General features: G+C 42.7%; 1 protein-coding gene and 1 long non-coding RNA gene across 4 annotated transcripts in view; both read right to left on the bottom strand.

The window, feature by feature from the left end:
- BACH1 (BTB domain and CNC homolog 1) overlaps positions 1–4,148 on the bottom strand; it is a 31,232-nt gene extending 27,084 nt beyond the window's left edge. Inside the window, exon 1 of one of the 3 annotated variants that reach the window (XM_075770339.1) lies at positions 4,003–4,148. The gene's annotated coding sequence lies outside the window, so the exon portion shown is untranslated. Of the gene's footprint in view, positions 1–3,240; positions 3,413–4,002 lie in introns of those variants that run through there. The other 2 variants (XM_075770332.1, XM_075770349.1) reach the window with 2 other exon arrangements.
- Positions 4,149–6,114: 1,966 nt separating this feature from the next.
- On the bottom strand, positions 6,115–14,686 carry LOC142604350 (uncharacterized). The gene is made up of 4 exons (XR_012838215.1): positions 14,424–14,686; positions 12,546–12,652; positions 7,389–7,588; positions 6,115–6,511 (listed from the first exon to the last, which is right to left on the bottom strand). It is a non-coding gene; the product is annotated as an uncharacterized LOC142604350 (long non-coding RNA).
- Between the last annotated feature and the right edge of the window lie 8,431 nt (positions 14,687–23,117).

The raw sequence follows: 23,117 nt of genomic DNA, 5'->3' as shown, positions 1-23,117 counted from the left end.
AGGTTCATCAGAATTGGCTATATTTATATAATAAGGAAAAAAGATGAAGAAGATCAGACTTCAAATGATAATGCTAGTAAAAACCTCCACATTAAGCTGTGTTGCAGTTTTCCCATCAGGAAACTGTAGACCATTTCCTATCTGACATACGATGTTAAAAGACGTAGCCTTACTAGCCAAGATGCAAATAAGTATTTTTGAGGTGGTATAATAGAAAATACCAACCTTGAAATAAGCATAAACAGGCATAATAAACACTACCTATTTACTTACCAAAGTATTAGTCAAGGGGCCAAGACTGGAATCCAAACAAACCTGTACAAACATTACCTTGACAGTTCAAATGAAGCCATTCACAAACACATTACCTTAACATGGTTCTAAAGACTAATCCGATATTCTTTAAGATGCCGGCTCTTATTTAAAGGCATTTTGACTGACTGATACCCTAAGCTACCTCTTCCACTCTCTAATGTATGTCTAATAATTAAACTGAATTTATTTGTATTTCACCAATGCTTCTAAAGTCAATTTGCCCTTCATAGTGCACTTCCCCCTCCTTTCTAAAGCTTCAGTAGCTGACCGGTCAGTTGAGCCTTACTTTGACCTGCTAACTCACATTTACACAGAATACTAAGGTTTCCCTTTGTGTTACTTAACAAGAACAAAACTTCTCTCCAGCCTGAAGAAGGCCTTAATTAAAAAATACAGCATACTGCTGGAGATTGAGTTACTTTTGTGATACAGCCTATGACTTGCTAGAGCAAACCGAGCCTTTCTATTACTTTTTTTTTTCCCCCCTCTCCACACCGCTAACCTCTGAACTGGAGGTAGGTGGCAAAGAAAGCTGCAGGTGGGTCCTCACACATTACCCCCACTGTGGTCATACCAGGCTGAATTCATACAACTTAATGGTTGTTTCAGCAGTTATTTTTTGCTCACATAAGGTTTTGTTCCTAGCCACAGTTGCATCAACTAACATGTTACCTATGGTTTAACTAGGGATTGCATATAAACAGGGCTTACTCTATAAATACCACAAAGGTTTTTTTTCTACCCCTAAAACCTCCCCCATGAAACTTTCAGTGGTTGAATTCTAAGGGACAACTAAAATGACAGCACTCAGACACAAACATGAATCCTTTAACTGACCAACTAATCACTCTTCCCCCTCACACCAGCATGCCCAGTGCAGGGAGAAAGACATCTCTATGATTAAAAGGAAATCTATGCAGAATCTATATGAACACCTCATCTTATAAAACTGGGAAGGTCGAGGGGGGGGGGCGGGGGGAATGACATGACAAGGAGACTTGTTGAGCTATGTCTCCCTAAACCACAGGGCAAAGTAATCTGGGACTCATATGACTCAGGTACACAGACATCTCTATTCTATGCTCAGAGTGTCACCTGATCCAAATGATAAGCTAAAGAGTATGGTGTTTTTTTTAATACTTGATAATTCTTATATTAACATGAAATTACTACTGCTCAAAATATCTGTAGGATAAGGATTTTAGAACCTATTAAAAGCAAATAAATACTTAGTGCAACAAGATCTTCCACATTTTTGAGTCCAAAATGCTCAAAAATACAGTAGGTGGAAGTTAAACCTCCACTTGAGCATTTTGGTTAGAATCAGGAGTGTGCTAGTGAAGCAAACTTCCCAAACATCCCACTTACTGTGCTTTCATTCACTTCCCAAGATGGACCTGGACAGTAAGAGTAGGTTCTTTTTAGACTAAATTTAACTGGAACATGTGCTTTCGAAAGCACATCTAAAGTCCAAATGCTAAGGGAATCAGCAGTTAGCTTGAAGGAAACCCTTCTGAAAAGCATACAATGTGGATATTCTGTTGTCAGCGACAACTGTTTCTCTGCAAATCTCCCACTTTGGGGCCTCACTACTTGCTAACATGTACACAGATTTACTCACGAGTCTTAGGTCATCCAAGAGTAATTATGCCATTTAAGTCACCTTTAAAGCTAAACTCATAAACTACAAAATAAAATTTGTAGTATCTTAGTTGCTTTCATTTGGACTTACTATGTTTGACATGAATATATGCTTTCCTTTTCTCTTCAGTGTGGCATAATATTTGAGATTAAAGGACTGACTCTATTACTAGAGTATTCAGAGTGCTATGTAACCTTAATTTACAGAGTTTCTAGATTGCAATTATTCCATTACTGCAGTCAAGTATGATTTTCACATGCTGAAAATGCCTTCCTGAAGTACCTCAAATTAAGACATCTGTCAAAAGTTACTGCATGATGAAATTGTATATACAGTTATCTTCACTTTACTGTTAGAACGTTTACTTTTTCCTTTTTTATTTCAACAAACATTTAGAGGGCTCAGTTGTACATGAATTTGGGATCACTGTTATATTGGCATACTAAAACCGAGAACGTAAATATAATCTGACAGAAAAGCAAGCGACGATTCTTTTATAATTACTGCATTTTCAGCATGCCAAGTATCTCACAGCACAGAACAAGACAGACAGGCTTTGGGTCTCGTTGTTTACGATCTAAAATAAATCTTCCCCAGCTCCCACAGAGGGTAAACAAACACTAAACGCACCAGTTGCACGTTTCACCCAGGCAAAGCGGGCTTACCGCCGCATTTCCAGCACGGCTGAGCTGCCCCTTTCGCACAGGGCCAGAGACCGCGGCGTGGGAGAGTCACGCCTGTGTCACCGGCGCGCACGGACACACGGGCACCCGCGGAAACCGGCTACGAGACGCTGAGTAACGACCGACTGCCCAGCCCCGCGGCGGCGCCGGGCACAGGCCTCGGGGCGGGGGGGGAAGAAGGGGAACACCTGAAGCACGGCACCGAGGAGGGGGAGCCGGCCGCCGCCCGGTGCCCGGCGCTGACAGAGCGCCACCGCCCCGCGCCAGCCTGGCGCCCCCACGAGCGCGGCGGCGCCCCCGCCCCCCCGCGGGACCCCGCCGCCCCCGCAACTCTGGCCCGGGGTCCGGCAGCGCCCGCCCCCGCCGCGGCGGGACAGGCCACCTCGCCGACCGCGGAGTGGGGGGGGGCGGAAGGCAGAGGGGGCCGGCTGACTAACACGGCCCCCGTGAACGGCCTCAGCCTCCTCCACACACCCCCACCCTCCCAGGGCGAATGGTGCTTCCCTCGGCCCCCCCCAAACTGGCACCGGACGAACGGGGGCGCGCGCGCCCGCTCCCCAAAGCGGCCGGCTCGGTTCGGCTCGGCTCGGTTCGGCTCACCTCAGTGCCTGCCGCCGCTCCTCCTCGCGAGCCTCCGCACCCACGAGCCAGTCGGCCGGAGGGGCAGCGCCGTCACCTCCTCGTCCCTTTTCCTCCTCCGGGCTCGGCTGCCTCAGCCACAGAGGCTGCGGCCCGACTGCGGCGCCAGCGGTCAGGTGACTCCCAACAACATTACCCGCCCGCCGCCCCTGCCCCCTCCCCCCCGCGCGCACACCCCGCCCGCTGATTGGACGCGGCGCTCCCCGCCGACGCGCAGCCGCCCACACCCCTAGGCAGTGCGCATGCGCGCTGCCGCCGGCACGCTGCCTGCAGTGGCTCCTGGGGACAGCGCCGGGCCCTGCCGCCCGCCTCTGGCACCGCCGGAGCAGCCTGAGGAGCCGCGGTGGCCCAGGGGGCTGGCTTGGGTCTCCGGCGAGCTGTTCGCTGCCTCTCTGAGGGGAAGGGGCTCTCCAGATGCCCCAAGGGGCAGCTGTTGCCGAGTGGGAAGCGCTGGTCGCAGCGCCGGCCCCGACCCCGCAGCCGTCGTGTGTCGTCGGGGGGACGGGGACGTGAGGGGGGGGTACGGGCTTCGTGTGTTTTACTGGGGTAAAACTCTTCGTCTTTTGGAAATGCGGCGCGAGGCCTGTGCTGGGAAGTGCCACCAATTAGTAGGCTTGACCAGTAATGTGATTAGTGACATTTTTGTGCCAGGAAATGTCGAACTAGCATTTATTTTGCAAAGGTACCATCCTGAGGGAGTTTTTGCTGGGGTAACTTACTGACCTGCTGAGCTTATGTCGTGTGGTCTAACATGGCTTTGTGGAAGCTGAAGCTGTGTTGATGCGAGGATGATTTGCTGGAAGTGTCCTGCTGACAGACCTTGTCCTCCTCCTTGGTTCCGATTTGTCAGCCAGCTCTCGAGCTCTGTGCTGTGCTAAGTAAGAGGAGATAAGTGTCAAGGCAAAAAAAATACTGCGGAGCAAGTTGTGGTGAGGAGATAGCCTTCGGCTAGCAACGGACACACCAATGCTAGCATTGCCACGTGGTGTGGCGTTCTCCTTGAGCTAGTATCCCTAGTGATACTAGGCAAGTAAAGGATGTCCAGTGCCATGTATATGTAGCTTGCATACTGTTTTCCGGCCTGTACAAGTATTTTTGTGTGGTGCCGTCTACATCTACAAATTCAGTCTAAGATAGCTAAGAGGATATTTTAGAAACTGCTGCTGTGTGTTACCCTGTCCAGGACCAGAGAATTTTCAGTACTTCTAGGCTCTGGTGGATACTCGTCTCCTCCAAAGCAACTTACAGTAGCAGTAAGATCTTTCCATCTGCTAAAAGTACCCAGAGGACAGCTTGTTCTTCCTAGTATCATCTTGAAGGCAATGCAGAGGGAAACTGATTGAAAGATGGAAAAAACCTCCTCCCTTTTCTATATTAAAAGGGAAAAAGTTCTCTGTTGGCCAGATCAGAGGGGCGGTAAACTCCATGTACCTGTTTATTCAAGGACACCATTGAAGACAACCTTCCAGAAGCTGCGTATCTTGAATAAAGCCTGAATAATGGCAAAAGATGCACTGCCAAGAATAGTAACGGGAATTTCTATGTTATGAAATGTTAGCAAAGTTTTAACAATTTTGTTTACATTTGAATTATAAGATTGCATTTATGCCTCATAAATTCAAGCAGATAGGAAATATACAATCTGTCTTGCACTGTATTTAAGTGTCACATAACTTTTCTAAGCTCTTTTTATATTTTAGCCTTCCTGAGAATTTTTGGGGAATGTATGAGCAAAGATCTTATTGGTAATATTTAGTAATGATAGGTGTGTATAAAAGGGGAGGGAGCTCCTCTTATGTTTGCATGTAATGACTGACCTTGCATAATTCAGAAACAGATGAAACCATGGGGAACAACGCTTATGTTTGAAAAGCATGGGGTGTCATTCTTGAAAACATACTTTCATATATTACTTTACTCCTACATGTATTAATAGCCTTTTCTACAGAGTTACTATCATTACAATGGTAATCCTAATGAAATTCTTCTTTATCTACTTTTGGTGGCAAGCCAGTTAGGAATTACACAAGTAGGAGGTCTGAGGGATCTTGAACTGATTCCACCCCCACCCAGTGAACCAAACAGTTTCATTTTCATGGCAAACTAGAAAGGAACTTTTCAATAGCTTTCTTCAAAAGTCATTACACCAGATTAAAACTGATAACAGACAGGATATCCCTGCTGCTTTATTAATTTGTTTATTAGCTGAAAAGAGAGTTCTGAATGGGATTTTTTTTTAAGTGGGGAGTGGCTGCATTTCACAGGCAGGCTTCAGTTTTTTTAAGTCCTTTAGTCTCAGTTTTGTAAGGTGCAGTTTGTTAGTATTTCTCTAATCAGACGTCTTCATTAGCACACAAAAATAAAAGCGAGAATCCGAAGCACTGTAAAAGCAGATGTGCAACCATACCCCAAGTAGCAGTTCCAGATCGCTTACTCAAGGGTTCCCAGTTGCACCAGGCTCTGAGAATTCATAGTACTTCCTCTGAAAATTGTGCATGCAGATGGAAAAGTCTGAGAAATAAAAGCTGTCTGTTCCTCCATCAACAACATTCAAGAGAGATGTGAACACCTTGCACAGATTTGCAGTCTGTCTGTTCATTACACCTGCTGCAGGGCTAGCACATACATTGTAGCCGTGTTCTAAAGTGACACACCTTTCATTTTACTTTGGCGTGTGCCTGGATTCTTAGACTCTTTATTGTGGGCTAATACAGCTGAGTAACAGTTGTCTTTTGTAACTGACAATCATGCAAAACAAATAAAGGCAACATCAATAAAGTAAACAATCTACTGTGTTGGCCCTACATGAGATTAGTCAAGCAATACTTTCTCTGAAAGGCCTGCAGCAAACAGGATTATATACAGCCAGGACAAAAATGTTGTGCCTGTGCCGTGCTGGAGCTAACGAAGCAAAGAGGGTGACTAATCAAAAGAGGTGCTGAAAGAGTATGAAGAACAGCAGCAGTGTAAAGGATGGGACCGGTCAAGGAATGGAAGATGCAAAAAAAATTTGCTAAATTAAGAGCAAATATGGATATTCAGTTACTATTTTAAAAATGCATACATTTGTGGTCTTTGCTTGTTCATTTTACACACTGATCTTGTGAACGTTCTCTGAAGGAGGTATGATGCCTTTGAGGTGAGAAGAATCCCTTGTTAGGAGGAAAAATTGCCTCTCCGCCCCCTCCTTTCCTTGGGAATTCTCCGATGAATCTCTTCACGTGTATTTCTGCTAGAGGAACAAGTAGTTTGCAAATTGAAATAACCCCTCTCTGAGTTCTCTTCAGATGTAACACAACTGCTATTCCTGTCTTTATACAAGTCCTGTATTTTGATTAAGCAAGAAATCATTGGTGGGCCCAGTTTACTTAATACAACTATATTGTAACATGAGCACCTGAGATGTTTTTAGTCTCACACAGGATTTGGCAAAATCACACATTGTGGAGAGAGGGTATGGTTGTCTCTGCCATTCATATGAAGTGAGTATTGAGCAAAATTCTGACATTTTCAGTTTTGATAGAGGCTAATACAGATTTTCCTGCTCTCACTGTTTGATAACTGCCTTCGTCTCATTAAGAAGGCAGCATTTAATTATTTTTAGTTATTAGTTGGTCAATATATTCCCCAGTACAATCAGAGTTTCATTACGAAATAACATAAGCAATTTGTTGGCAAATTTAAGGATAGCTATTTGATAATGATATCTAAATGGTACCTTTTTGCTTAGGATTTGGGTACTGCCGATTCTTAATAATAATGTATTCTGAATCTAAGTTTCTACAGTTGCTCTTTATGTTTTTTATGACTTGTAGTTCTCATGCTCTTCCATGTTTGTAATACCCAATCCCCTAGTACTCAGATGTGAAGAAAGCAGCTTTAAGACAACTGTTTAGATGGTAAAAATCGAGTTGCAGAAATACAGGATGTTCTCAATGTTTAAGCATAAGCAGAAAACTTAAAATACCTACCAATAGACCAAAAGGTGGCTTGTTGTTGGGTTTTTTTTTTCTGGTTTTACTATTAAGATTTTTGTGGGGAAGAGAGGGGAACTGAAGAGAGAAGAAATAAATCAAAACAAAACGAAATAAATCAAAAGGAGCTCTTACTTTGGCTTGAAGATTGGCTACCAAATCTTGGACCGCACCCACCAAGAAGGGATCTTCATTTCTTGTTCTCTTTCCTAGGGATGATGCAATGCTAACTTCCCACACAATAGGGAATGAAATTATGGCGTAATAGCTTGCTTCTCACTCATAGTCAGTCTGAAGAACTGAGTAAGTACTTTCCTCATTGAAATTAGACACAACTGGAGAGAGGAAAAATAAAAAAGTTAGTCCATTTTTTTTTTCCTGAAAAGGAGAAGTAAAACCAGCAAAAAGGAGATCTGGGAGCTAAGCTGAAAAACAAGGAAGTATGTCTTCCTGCAGATAAATAATGAATGTTTTAGAGATAAAACAATATAAAACCTGATATGGTAAGTGCTCACAGAATTAGTTAGCATGATAACAAATACGATTAGAAGAAAACAAAGAAAAATGCCCCCTTTTTTTGCAATAGATTTTTTCTCATACATTGACGACAATGGAATTATAAGTCCCATTATATCAAAAGCTGTTATTTCCCTACGAAGCCTGGCTATAGCTATCTCTTTGCTAGTGTCATTTGCTGCTTCTGGCACGCTAGATGCACCAAACTCAGCTAGTGCTAGTTTGTGGCTTGCTTTCACTGAGCTCTGACTAGTCTATGTGTGGGCAATGGCCCAGAGAGATGAAAGTGGTCTTCATTTCTGGAGGTTAGTTGTGTGGACCACAGGGCACAGCCTAAAATAAGCAATATTTAGGCCATCTTTAATATTGTGTGTGATCTTGTTAATATATTGTGTGTGTCCTGTGCAACCTGCTCTAGGTGATCCTGCTCTAGCAGGGGGTTGGACTAGATGATCTCTAGAGGTCCCTTCCAACCCCTACCAATCTGTGAATCTGTGAATCTTTTCTGCCCTTGCCCTCTCTTCCTATGCTGAAGCCGGTTTCATCCCATGGAACCTTAGCTTATAAATTCTCCAGAGGTAAATTGCAACATATCCCAACGCTAAAGGTGAGATTCATCTCACCTATCTTTATCAATCTAAAATTTAGCTGTCTAGTCTAAGCTACTTACCTAGGCTCCCATGCAGTCAATGGAACTAGATAGGCATCTCCATGGGGTAATTTCTCCCTTCCTATGGTAGGTGTCTGAGACAGGTGTGATGAAACTCCTTTTGGAGATGCCTGTCTCATGCCTTTGTGGTGGGAAGGTGGATAACTGGGTTAGGCTGGAGGCATAACTCTCAGAGGACCACGCGTTAATTGAACCTGTGCCTCTGTACTTCTGCAAGATGCTGGGATCAGAATCCTCTAGAGGAAGAGCATCGTGGAGTCATTGAGAAAAATAGGTGCTAAAGGCCCATCTTCCTTTCATCATGAAAAGTCCATTTTTTTCTGGCCGAGCAGGACGCTTATCTCAGAGTGAGAAGAGGGTTTTTGTCTGCGGCCCCTTACCTAAACTGCAACGGACCGATTAGGCATATGTAATGAATCCAGCATTTCTGGTTGTAAGCCAGATTAGTGTACAGATCACCACAGTAAAAGACATCTTTTTGTCCTAGGTGCACCAGGTTCACACGCATAGATTGAATGCACCACACGTATGGAAGCACTGGCCGTAGCATTGCAAGCAGTAAATTATGTTCATGCATGTGCAGCAATTCCACTATTTCCCCGGAGCAGCAGATTTTCCATGCATACGTACAGCAGCTGTGTTGCACATCTGCAAGCCATGCATGCGGTGATGGCAGGTGGAGTGGGAAAAGATCCCAGCTGGGACTGGTCTAGTCTTGCTGGAACAATTAATTGAGCTTGTGGCCTGCCTCTGGTGTGCTCCTGCACTTGTCGACACCACAAGCCGTGTCCGGAGACTGCCACCCTGGCTTCACCAGGCAGAGGCTGAAGACCCCGTTGTACACACATCCATGTCAAATATGACTTCTGTAGGCATCATATAGAAGACTAGTCCATTTACGCTCCAGTAAATGAAAACCCAACCATTCCCTCCTGTGAACTTGCAAACACAAATGCTGTTTTTCTTTAATCTACAGTTAAATACCATTTTGTTACTGTAAATCGAGCTGTCAAGGAGCTACTACGGTATGTGATGTATTTAAGTGGCTGAAACCTCATGGCTGTGTCAATATGTACAAGCTGAAAATCTGACTCTTATTTTAAAATGGTTTTTGAAGTCTTTAAATACATTCTTTTGGAATTTATTTCCATACTGTCTTTTGCTGTACGTGTGTGGTACTGTTCTAATTCTTAGGAACACAAATGCTTATTTTTCATGGTTTCTTGCTTACAAAAGTCTTTTGTTCATTTTGGAAAAGCATACTGTTAATCACAGGAAAATATTTTTAAGTAAGTTCCCTGTTCATAAAAAAGAGAAAAATTGCTTTTCATCTAGAAGTTAGTCCTATTCTAGTAAACTGTCTTTCAAAGTGCAATTATAAAAGTGATTGTCTTAAATCTAAAGCTAATTTGGTCCAAATTCTCATCAAAGCTTCTTAAAATGAAAACTGGCCTCTCAGTTAAAACTGATTTATTTTCAGATACTACTTTTAAAAACAGCAACCTTAAACTAAACAGTAATATTTCAATGGGGGAAAAAAATGGGATTTTTTTTTTTTCTTGAAAAGAATGAGAATTTTTTTTTTTTCTTCTGAGAAGGGTTATAAACGGTGTGTAAACAATGGCAAAAAGGTGGGAAACAGAATTAGAAGTGTCTAGCTGTGGAAAAGAAGAGATCTGCTTGGATAGGCTGAGGGAGGTGTACAGGAAGACCAGAAAATGAGAATTGCATCAGGACAGCTAAAAAAGCCCCATCTGGGTACTTAGCTTGAAAGAGGAATACAATTGATTTATTCATGAAAAATGGATTTGCTTTCCTGGAAACTTGGAGTAAAACTGGTAATGGCTGTAATTTTGTCAGACAGCAATGCCTGATCTGAGGGATCTGGGAAAAGACCAAAAATGTTCAGGAGGTGAAGCGAAATTACTGCAGCCAGACTGTCCAGACCAGGCATTATTGTACAGTGGCTCTTTTGAAGCCTGGGAGAAAACCTCGGTGTACGTGGGAAAACCGGTGTCATCCGGGGCTCGATGCGTGTTTGCAGTCTCAAGTCACGCTGTGGGATCGCAGCTGTGTGGGCTTTAGATGAATTAGCTCCCTGCAGCAGAAAACCACTAAACCTGAAACCGGCAGAAGCTTTCAGCCAGACGCAGATCTACAAGCAGATTCATGGAAGCACCGAGGTTTTGAGAAGACGGAGGGAGACCTGGTGAAACACCTCATGCTTGGGGGGGCTGAAGATGCGCATTCACAGGACCGCAAACTAAACGCGTAGCAGCCCCCGCCGTTTCCGTGTGCCCTTCTCCTGTGAAAGGGTCATGCTGGGGAAGAAAGTCATCTCCTTAGAAAATAGCCTTTGCGGTACTAGGGAAAGAAGAGACCATCTGTTTTCTTTAATGTATAATATAGTCTCCTGAGTTAGCAACTTGGGATGGCCCCTCTGCACAGCCTTAGTTGAGGAGGACTAAGAGCTGGTAGTGTGTTATTCCCACGTTTGCCTGGTTCGGGGCTCTTCTCTTGCTTTCGCTCTAAACTGCTCTGAGCAGTCTGCTCGTTGGTGTTACATTATCGGGGCTGTCTGGAGTACTGGTTTGTTGTTCTGCTCATAAAATACAACCCCCTCCGTCCCCCAGATGAAAACCCAGGGAACGTTCATCATATCCATGGAAGGAGGTACCCTGACTGTTCTTAAATGACAAAAGTATTTGTGGGTGAGCCCCTTGAAAGCAGGAAAGAAGTGGCTTCTCTCTCACAGACATGCAGATTCATAAATCTCTGCAATACTTGAAATGTTGAAACTTTGGACCTATTCCCTAAGAACTGTAGTCATACCCCTGAGAGGAGAAGGATGTTGAGTCATAGTGAAGAAGGGAAAGAAAAGCTGAATGTTTTTTCTATTACAATCATCACAGAGGTCGGACGCAACCAAGACAGACAGATGAACAACAAAAACACTGGTTAAGTGATTCAAACGGTTAGGTTTTCTGGCATTAGACAGAAATGTTTCAAGCACTCTGAAAGAAAATATGGAAATGAGTTGTTATTCCAGTATATCCGAGCATATTTGTCTTTTGAGTCTAATGCCTGAAGAAGGATTAATTTTAAAATGTTTTGGTAGAAAGCTTCTGAAGAACCTACACTTAGGCTATAGACTTAAGGCTACTGTAAATATACCAGGATCAGAACAGTGAACAATGAAATTGCATTTGCTTTTGGAGATGTCTGACAGTGGCAGAAAGAAGAGGCAACATGATTTTTTACAGCATGGTATAACTTTTTTTTTTTTTAAGTACCTAATTAAGCTACTCTTTAGCTTAAATAAGTTCTTTATGGTCACCCAGCTTGCTTTTGCTACACAGGATGATTGCAAAAGTGAATGATGAATGTGAAGACCTGGCTAAGACTGGAAAGCATACCAACATTGGGAAAGAATACCATACACTCAAATACTTGGCTAGGTTTTAATTTCACAGCATAAGGTTTTTATTGTAACCTATTGCCTCTGTATTGATCACACAATGACTTGCCAGGAAGACAGTTTGAATATTCGACATATTAACTCTACCGTTACAGCTTTCTGAAAAGGGGATTTATTTTTCTGAGGTTGTAAATTTTCCCGTTTGTCACAACAGAGGAAAAATTGATTCAGTGCCTGCTTCTGTTTAGAGCTGCGCGTTAAATGCCCCACAACAGAAGCTGTTCAGTTTCTGGGACTCATTACCAAGTTGGAGTCTCAATTGAGAAACCGGAGTGATTACTGGTTTGTTTGTCACTGCGGTGATCCTGCAAGAGGAGGGAGCCAATCTTCACCCACCTGCTGCGTCTATCTGGATTTCCTCCTGTTCTCAAGCGACTGGCCAGTCAGCTCATCGTGCTTTTGGGTGTGACTGCAAGCCGTGATGAGTCACGGTTTAAGTGCACAACTCATACCGAAAGGAAAATGAGGCCAAGTTTAACTCTACTTTTGTTTTTATCTCCAGCTTAGTTCTGTGAAAGTCACAAAGAGCCCAAAATTGCTACAAACAGCAAAAGGTAACCCAGTGCAAATAAGACTCTGAAGGAGGTATTACCATCAACATGCCAAAAAAAAAAAAAGAGAAATATACCTGCAATTCTCTGTATTGGGTCTGACTGCGATGGAGTCTCTTCTCAAAACCAGAGCATTCGATGATGCACAAACTAGTGGTCATCACTTGTCAGAGCATGAAAGTTGCTGAAAACAGCAAGTTGACAGTTGGGAAGTGTACTTGCAAATCTGGAACTTGTTATAGAAATGATGGAACTGCTTTTATAATGTTACTGCCTGATAATTTGGTTCTTTGTTAATTTTTTGTCTTATGAGATATTTCCTAGGACACAATAGTCAGACAGTTTCCTACTGTTCCTGAGTTCCTCTCCCTTCTTTGGACAGCTGACAATCCACACCTGTGGAACTGCTTCTACCAGCACTGGAGGAGACTCACAACCTTTTTTAGAAACCTTTGGGAGTTGGGTTTCTCACAGTGCTAGATAGGAGCTTCTTGAAACCACTTTCAAAGTTTATCTCAGGAACACACTCTTTCTTTTCCCCTTTCCCTTCACGGAATCACAGAGTGGTTGAGGTTGGAAGGCACCTCTGGAGGCCATCTGGGCCAACCCTCCTTCTCAAGCAGAGCCACCTAGAGCCAGTTGCCCAGGACCATGTCCAGACGGCTTTTGAGTATCTCCAGAGAAGGAGACTCCACAACCTCCCCGAGCAACCTGTGCCAGTGCTTGGTCACCGTCACCGTGAGAAGGTGTTTCCTGATGTTCAGATGGAGCCTCCTGTGTTCCAGTTTGTGCCGGTTGCCTGTCACTGGATACCACTGAAAAGAGTCTGTCTCCATCATCTTTACACCCTCCCTTCAGGTATTTGTCCTCATTGATGAGATGCCCCCTCAGCCTTCCCTTGATGGGGATGAAGTACTAAAGGAGGGCTGAAATAGGCCAAGCTGCCTAGTCAGGGACTAAGTGACATACCTACTCAGCAAAAACCTCTGGTGCTGTTCTTGCTACTGTTGAATGATTACAACACTTCGTGAGACTTGCTTTTTCTCAGGCAAACGTATAAATGTTGCGCTTAATGACAGTGCAGGTCCTGGGTGTTGGAGCCTGGATGCTGTTCCAGCCAGAGCTTACCTGGCCCGGGAGTTTTTCAAACACTCTGAAAAACACCTGAAAAAGTCAGTGAAGACTTATTTAGATATTCTGGGCCACTCAGCAGCCTACTGTTAGTTTATGCCTTGTGCCAGATTCAATATCCAAACTGGACAAATGTATCTGAGGCTTGAGTGTAGTCATGAAAAGCAGCCTGTGAGTATGTTGGTGATAGTTCCTATTGCATATTTTGTATCTTTCCTGAAATGAGCCCCTATCTTGTTTGCAGAGCTCACATAGGGTCTTCACTCCCCAAAAGAGACCAGTTGGATTACATGTTGGCTGCTTTACCTCTTAACAAGCATTCAGAGGGGTGAGGAAGAGGAGGGAAGGCAGAGGGAGGGAAGGGCTGCTGCTCTACCAGAAGGGTGGGAGAGAATCAAATTCCTGTGGGTACTTCTTTGCTCACAGGCTTATTTCCTGATAAGGAGAATTGCAAACATGACCTTGAATTCCCTGTAAGGTGTTTTCCGACTGTTGTTTAGCTTAGGAAGTTAATTTTCTCGTATTATTTCGTATGCCACGATGGTTTCGTTTCTCCTGTACAAAATCCTCGTCTATTTGTCTACCGAGCAAACTCTGGCTGTATTGACCCAATAGTCATAGTACATAGCAGATCGTTCTAGAACTTTGTGCAAGGCTGTTGTCTGTGGTACTCCATAGGAGGTCAAGACCCTACAGCCTTTCTAAGGGATGTGACCATTTATAGGATCTCCGGAGCAATATCTTCTCTACCTTCTGCCACGCACGCTGCTACCACTGGGGCTTCAAGAGGGAGCCCTCGGCAGAGCAGCCTCCTGTTGACTTACCTCTCACAACATCGAGGGTCAGTTTAGGGTTCGTGAGTTGCTCACCGGAGCAATGTCCTCCAGGGTGTGTTGTACCTGTGCATATTATCTACTTCTCCTCGTGTCCCTCCACCTGAGAACAGGTTGGAAAATTTGGGATTCTGGGGTTCAGGTGGAGTTCTGCAAGTCACGGTCAACCTGTTTACATCTCTGTGTGCAGCAATGGCAGAGCAGAGTCATGTTTGGTCCTGATAAGATATAAACCTTCAGCTCTGAGTGCTCGTTTGCATGCCTTCCTGCCAAGTTACTGCCTAAGGAAATGCAAATGCCTTGTACTTTATGACAAATGCCGTAAATCAGAAATTGTGGTAATTATCTCACATGAAGTCCCAAGAAAGAACAAAATACCGATGTTCTAGTTAAATGCTTATGAATCACTACCCGGTAAAAAATGACACCACCTGTCACATTTCACGTATGGGCTCAGAAAATGGGGAGAACGTACTGAACCGAGGCAGCTACTGGCTGTGTGCTGCAGCGGTGATTTTATGACACCACGAGATACTGCACATTCCTTTCAGGCAGAGAAATGTAGCAGAAGCTGCACAGCTGACACAGTGCTAGGAGAAGAAATCTCAAAAGGATAGTTTAAGTAACAAAAGCATGTGCCTTTTTCTTTTTTTTTTTGCATGCAGAGAGTAGAAAATTTAGATGTCTTTCTCGATGAACTTAATTAAATACATGCAAAAATTGCATGTGGATACACAGGAGTGACTATTGCCTTATTAATAGATTGTAAGGTGTAGGTAAGAATGAACAATCCAGGGGCTTTTTTAACAATGTTTCTGGAACAAAGCAATAAATGAAACAGAAGCATTCAGGAACACGAATGAGCTGTCACTCCAGCTGGGAACGTAGGCTTTGGTGTGGGCATTTATAGCCTACGTAAGTAATGTTTATGCAAAATTACACAACTCTAGGGTTGTGTGCTAAATATACTCCAAAGAGAGAGTAAAATGGAATATAGTATACACCGAGTCCCTCATCTGCTAAGACATGTAACAGGGTACATCTCAATAAGCAGAGGAGTAGTCCCACTAAGATCTGAATGAGCAAGGCTTTAAAAATCTATTCAAAACATACCCTGTTCTGTCACATATCAGGAATATCAGAGATATTTTTTTTTCCTCCATCATTTTGATTTGTGTTATTTTAATACTGCTTGCCAGTTTCATTGGTGGCACAGTATGATTTAGAAGACTGAAATGATGTAGCAGAACGGGTCGGAACACCGCCTTTACAAAACAAGAAAGAGCAGATATTTTGTATAAGTTTTGAGAAAATGCTGCTGTGTAATAATCAATAATAACCAATTTTACTGTCTTTGGAAAATTAGATTTTTCCCCAGCTGGTCCTTATTATGAGGCTACTAAACCCATTTCTCGAAGTTCATTCAGATCAGCTGAAATGCAAACTGATATATAAATAAAACACATTTTGAGGTTCTACCAGTTCTGTCTCTCATTGTGCAAATCTTGTCACTTTGACCGAGAGAGGTCATGTGTCAGCAGAGTCATGTTTATTTGGATTAGTGGCTGTTCTTCTACCAACAAGAAATTGTAACTGCTTTTATGTTGTTGGCAATTGTATTTGTAAGGGTGTGATGACTAAGCTTCACATGTTTCTATTAATACAAAGTTGGCTGTCATTGATATCAATACTTGCTGTTGCATAAAGTGAGAAATACTTTCGATAACCACTTAAAAATGGGTAGGAACTTCTCAAATGCACGCTGCAGTACAGATTTGGTTTTCATAGTTCTCAGTGGTACAGTGCCAAGGAAGCCTCATTTCTGTCAGGGCATGAACAGCTTGCTTGTTTTTTCATTATTTGCCAATCGCAGTGGAAATGATGCAGCACAAAAAACTGCTGACTGAAGAGTCAGTTGTATTTTCTAGGTACTTTCTGGTTTTGAAATAACACTATAGATTATCACAAGTGGTGCAGTTGTTTGAATTCAACTTCTGCCAACTTTTTACACTGCTGACGCTGGTAAGAATAGAGAAATCTACCTTAGAAGCTACTTCTTTAGTCATATCTTGTTATTTTCTATATTAGCTATAAAATGATGTTGAAATTAAATGTCTCATTTATCTTCTTTGTCATGACACTCCTTAAATGGCATTGTATCTTAACAGTTATGTAAAGACTAATAGTGTGTATTGTAGAGCAGCCATCTGCTGCTGCAGACAGCCATGATTTACCAGAACAGGGGAACAACCAGAAGGACGTGAATTAACGTGCGCCGGAGCAAGGTGACACAACTCCGCTGGTACTATAAATCAGCGTACCCCCATGAACAATAATAAAGATGATGAGTCTCTCAATCAAGAGCGACAGTATTTTCACCAGATGAGGCCTGGGATGGGGCTCTCTGACAAGCAAAGCACGATCCTACAGGCCTTTAGGCATAATCGGAAAGAAAGTGCCCCCCCCCCCCCCGCCCCGGAGAGCTGAGCAGACTCACACCCCGGGAACTTTCCAGTGGTTCGCACAGCCCAGCCTCGAGGGGATCTGCCGGGCTCCGTGTCTGTCCTCGGAAAGGTCACCATATTACCTGGGGTCTATGCACCCATCTGGACTTATGCCCTACATTTAGGTAGGACATTCAGCTTATGCCTAAATAATTAGCAAAGACATTAACAAAAGCTTGCGTTGGAAAAATTAAAAAGAACAACATTTTATTTGCAAGCATTGCTCTTCAGTGATTCTTCTGGGGAGCTAGAAGATGTAAAATATTGATCGGAGAAAAAGGAAAAGGAGGCAACTTCTCAAATCAAATAGCTAGTGTTTAAAATGTACTGCATTTTGTATAGCAGTTAAAACAGCAGCTGTGAGCTGGTGAAATAGGATAACTGCAAATACTGGACTGTGGGAGGAGTTTGGAAATATAGCTAGGTATATCTAGGTGTAAAAAATATACCTGGTTATCTAAAACCAAGGTCCACTTACATCCAAAATGTTAAACCAACCAATATGTTCCTTGCTTCTCCTTCTGAACATGGCTCAGTTTACTCCATCCTTCCCTCTTTGACCTGAGCATCCTCTCAGTGCCTCTAGTTGATGGGGACACTGTCTTCAAAGCTGACAAGGCTTTCCTTTTCTTTCCTCTGAGCATTTTTTGATTGATTTTTGTAGAAATTACTAAAAAGTCACAGATAACAAAACTGCCATCACCAGTTTTCATTAGTTCTTCTCATCTCCTTCTATTCATTAGTTCTCCAGACACTAGCCTGTTTCTGTGGATCAATTATTCTCCTGAACACATCACAAGGATTTTATTTTAAACCATGTGCATTATTTTACGCTTGTAATTGACAGGTTATAAAAATAGGTAGCAGGCCATTAAAAATGTGAAAATTAGCTCGGATTAAACTGAGCTTCTTCAGATGCTGTCAAGGTTTCAAACAGCAAAATACAACATACTGCCAAGTATGCTAGCTAACTTCCAGGTCCAAGATGTACTTGATTCATTGGCTAGATGGCCACCATAGCTGAGCAAGTATTATGGGAGGTAGATAGATAGATAGATAGATAGATAAATGAAGCTTCACCCAGAGGAAAAAAAAAAAGGTATTTAGGTTGATAATGCCCTGGAAAATCCTTACAGTGAAAGCATAAAATGTAACTGCTGAAGGCATGAAGTAGTTAACAAAAAACTGCTCTGGAAAACAAACTAGAAGTGCTGAGAAAAGTTGTATTGTTGCCTGTTGAATTTAAAGTCATCTTGCTTATAGAAATGTTAAAGTACAAAATATGTTTGCATTATCAGATAAAGGCAGGAAACAAATTTCTAGGAAAATGGGTTCCAGGCAGGAAAGGTGCCCCCAGACTATCAGTGCCAAAGCAGACATACTAGAGATAGACTCCTCTCCCTACCCTACAGGTGGTGAGGGAGAAATAAGCTTATTCTGGGGAGAAAAGTTGTGCCTGTTGGTTAAGAGAGGAAAAAAAAAAAAGAAAGAAAGAAAGAAAGAAAAGGAAAAAAAGAAGTAAAGAAGAGGCTGAAAAGAACATTGAGGAAAAATAAATCAACTGGTCAGTAAGAGATTAGAAAGCAGAATAATTATGAAACAAGTAGTTTATTGCTAGAGACTCTTCAGGGAAAAGTGCCCATCAAGAAAGTTAATTGAAAGTTAATATAGACAGTGAGTATGTTGCTACCAATAAATTCCATTTTTTAAATAAAGTTTTGGTGTGGATATTAAATTAAAATTTCTATAGAAACAGCCATCTGACAGCAGGTTGGAACAGTTGTGATGAAAACCACAATGAAATTATTCGATTCACAAAAGAAAATGAGGAACAAAAGTTCTAGCAGAAAGAACAGATAATAAAAAAGTTCAGTCCTGAGACTGTTTATAAACAGCAGTAAAATTAAACATTTCAGCTTTATCAAAATGGACTGCTGGTTTATACCAACAATGCATGAATAAACTGCACATGGAATTTCCAGAAATAATTAGGCAGAAGGAAGGATGAAATTGGAGCTGACTTCACAGAGTGCGTAGCCCAGCTTTAAAGAAAATTAGTAACAAGATCCAGGAAGGAATCACCTGGAATAGCAACTGAAAAAAATAGCAACTCAGAGCAGCTTGTCAGCTGTTCAGAGTGAATGGACATAATGGGCTGCAGATGGGGGCATGGCAAAGGATGCTGGGGAGCCCAGGGGGGTGCATCCCTCTCCCCTCCCCAGCGGGGGTGCTCTTGCTTGGGGTCCCCGCGAGTTCCTGCAGCAGTGGAGGTGAGTCAGCAGATGTGTCCTGGGTTTTTAGGTCCTACAGAACGACTCCGGGGAAGAGGGTGGTAAGAAATCACGGCGTGTTTTCCTCTCCCTGTCCTCTGGACATGAAGGAAACAGTACAAAACAGTTTTCCAAGGAAGCCCCAAAAGACCCGTGTACACTGTCACAAGGTTTGCGGTGTATATCGATCTTCTTCCCAGATCTTTATTACTCTGCTAAGATAAAACAAAAAGTCTACTGTTGAGCTGAGACATCATCAAAACCCTCTGAAGGTCAAAGAGTGCAGATGAGCACGCTTGTTTGTAGGATGTATTTCCTGTATTTCTTAGCTCAAATCGCCAAGTAATTTCTTCTTTCAGCATATTAAAAAAGCAGTGTCCTACCACAGTCAGCTGTCTGTCTCCAGATTTCCATTTATTGGGCTTCAGACCAGAAGCAGTACAGAGACAGCATTTCTTTGGGGGGTTTTTGTTATGGTTTTCTTTCACAGATTACATAAATACTAAATGATCTTGTTCCACTTTGAAGAAGCTTCAGGCTGAACCCTGAAAAAGCTCAAGTTCTTCTTGAATATAGTTGTCCATACAGTACAGACAACTGTCGATTTGTCCAATGAGATCTCATACATCTTCATTGCAGCACCACAGTAATATTTTTAGAACTGTTTTTTCACAGGAATATTTCCATTGTATTTTTCACCTAATTTTCCATTGTATCTCCTCTTACTGTCGAGTGCTCCAGAGCCTCTATGGAGCTGTGGGAGCATTTGCTCTGGAGGTTTGAAGTCTTTTTGGCTTCTTCTTTGACACCCGATGGTGCCTCTGGAGCCCCGGTGACAAATGGCCATGTTTTCCGTCCTCTGAAGACCTCTCTGCCTTCTACCAGTTACATGAAGAGCAACAGGCAGAATCAGATGGGCAAGGTGTGGAGCAGACCCTTTTGCTCCACCTTCTCCTGCAAAAGTCTGAGGTGGCTCCATGAGGAAGGGAAGTCACGCAAACCTGCCGTACTCTGTGGCACGCAGTGGGGCTACACATCACACCCCTAAATTCAAGACAGCAATGACTGTAGCTGCGCAGACACACCATGAGGATTTCAGGTTCCCTCTCACGTGTGCTTAGGTTGTACCCACGCCATACCCACCTCTGTGTGGCTGGCAGAATAGGTTGTTGATACGCATTTGGTTGCTATGTGGGGCTTTTCAAATGAAGACAGAAAAATTTGGTGCTGGTGCTACTCAGAATCCCATTTTTAGGTACTTTTTATGTCCATGTAGTATGACTCAGTGTACCAGGAGTCTCATTCAGCATCTTAACAGCATTCCCAGAAGGGTAATATTAAGTGCAGAGAGCCAAGTTTTAAGTGAATGAAGGGCTCTTTCATCGTATAAAAGGCGCAAGATGCAGTAAGGAAGAGGCCCATGGAGACCCAGCGGGTGGGTGTCTGGACCTTAAGTTCCCTACACAATCAGTGGAAAAGTAAAAGACATCTATAGGAGGCACTTACAGTCTGAACAAATGCCTGCTCCCTGCTATTGACTCACTTCCCAGAATAGCATCGGCCCCAGATAACGGGCAATCTGAATTGCTCGCTTCTTTTTTGAACCGGGGCACTTTCTGTGTTGTCCAAGTCCTTGTCAGATGTCAGAGGAGATCTTCATACAGTCTAGATTTTCAAAGGTGAAGTCTGGCTTGCTGTGATGTGTCAATTTTGATTTATTTTGAAAATAAGATATTCAGAAAGCCGTATTTCCCAGTTCCTGAGAATGAAGCCCTGAAAGACTCCTGCATGCTGCTTACCCAAACACTACTTAGTTTTGATAACTTAAGTGAGCAATCTAAGCCCACTGCAGACTACTCCTCCTCTTCTAACCTCATCATCCTTTAGCTGGCATTGACTCTTGTAACTAAAAGGGTATTTTGAAATGTATTTAATAAATAATTAAATGGGGCTGGAAGATTTTCTTTATTTTTAAATAAAAGTCCTCAATAAGGCTCCAGTAAAGCTGAGGCTAGCTGAAGATGATGTGTTTCATAAATCCTCTGCTTGCTTCAGACAGATATTAAGTAATTCCTACTCTTTAAATAGGAAAGTGCATCATCAGACAAAAAGCTCCAAATGCTTAAGATCATACTGAAATAGTAATTTTGTTTGTTCAGCTGTACATATCATGATAGGTCTGAGCTCACCGCCTATCTATCTTACAAAGGCACTCTAAGTTCCTTATCTTTTGTAAGCATGTGCTTTAATACTCCTGACTAGATAAAAAAGAAGAAAAGAAAAAAAGAAAGGAGAAAAGAAAGGGAAAAGCAAAAAAAGGAAAAGGAAAAAGGAAAAGGAGAAGAGGAAAAGGAGAAAAAGAAGAGGAAAAAAGGAAAAAGAAAAGGAAAAAAGGAAAGAGAAAAGGAAAAAAGGGAAGGGAAGGGAGAGAGAAAAAGAAGGAAAAGCTTTGGTTTTGATTAGTAGTTATTAGTGATGGTAACACAAATCAGAAAAGTAGCAATGGGTTCTAGCCAAATTTAAAAGCAGAGTCTTCTTCCTTCCTGGGTCCAGGTGTTTGATCATTTTATATTTGAACATGACATTTTCCTCCTTCACAATTTACAATGACCAAAGGAAGGGTATTGACAGCATGGGAGAATCAAATTGCGGGATGAAATCATGAGCAAAATTGTCTGTGGTCATATACGCCTGTCTGAAGTATGCATTTGTGGGGAAGAGCAATCTGTATGCTCAATAGTCACAACTCAATCGATGCTCTTGGGTTGTGGAGTAAGTTCAGCTAGGAAATATTTTAGCTCTACGTCTCTACTTACCACATGCAAACTGAAAATTTCATATGCTTATTACCCATCCAAATTTGAGCAGGCATTCACGTGGAGGGCAGAGAGCCCACCTTTAACCCAAGCACTCCTCCTCTGCCCAGTTCCTACATCAAAAGCAGAAGAGAGTTTCTCTGAGAAAAGGGTGCCACAACCACGACTCTGAGAAACATTTTATTTCTCTATCTCATCTTTGAGATCTCCTCTTACTGGAAGAACAGGGAGGGGTGTGTGAAAGGAGAGGAAAGGAGGAATGGGACCTATCTGAGGGAGACACCCATGGCATGTTCATCCTAGACCAGTATTTCTGCTAAATTTTTCTAAAGAAAAGAAAAGCAAGAGGAATATTTCTAGAATTCTTTGATGGTATTATGCTGTTAGTCTTCCAGCTAAGAGCCATTTCTAGATGTGTTTTATAGTGCTTTGTAAATATTTGACATTTCTTCTGTGTTTGCTTGCTTTTTTTTTTTCAAACATATAGTTCCATATAATGACCCTACAGAGCCACTTCATAAGGGTTGGCACGGCTACAGTGGGAACATGCTACGGTGCATGTGGGAACAAATATACTTACAAGGAATGACAAAAGAGAATTTTTTCTTCATCACTTTTGACATTTTATGCCAGTGTCTGGCTTGTTTGGCAGCTGCCACTGGACCTAGACCCAGCTCCAGGCACTGGAGAAAGATGCCCGAGTTTTGTACGCACCTCACAGCATGAAGGTCCTCCTCACTGTTAGATGCTGCGAGGACCCGTTTAGCTCATTGACAGCTCAACGGAAAGGCCCCGACGTTGTAGCGTGGTGTTTAAAAACACCAAGCTCCGAATTAAATTCCAATGAACTTTTAACAGTCAAGTTTTGAGCTGAGGTGCTGGTCTCTCTGGCCTCAATCCAGCAAAACACTTCAGCCCATGAATAAAACTTTACCACTGTGAATAGTTCTCCTGGCAAATCAGTGGGAACTACTTGTGGCTTAAAGTTAGGTATGCGTTCAAGAGATTTGTTTGATGTGGCCACAGTGCCCCACGGTAAGTGCTGTGTTGAACCGGGGCCTAAATACAGTTTACCTTGCGGTGCCTTCTTGGCGT

This window comes from Balearica regulorum, chromosome 1, assembly GCF_011004875.1.
Source record: "Balearica regulorum gibbericeps isolate bBalReg1 chromosome 1, bBalReg1.pri, whole genome shotgun sequence".
Lineage (NCBI taxonomy): Eukaryota > Metazoa > Chordata > Aves > Gruiformes > Gruidae > Balearica > Balearica regulorum.
The sequence above is the reverse complement of the archived record's forward strand: the minus strand, read 5'-3'. Positions and strand labels throughout refer to the sequence as shown.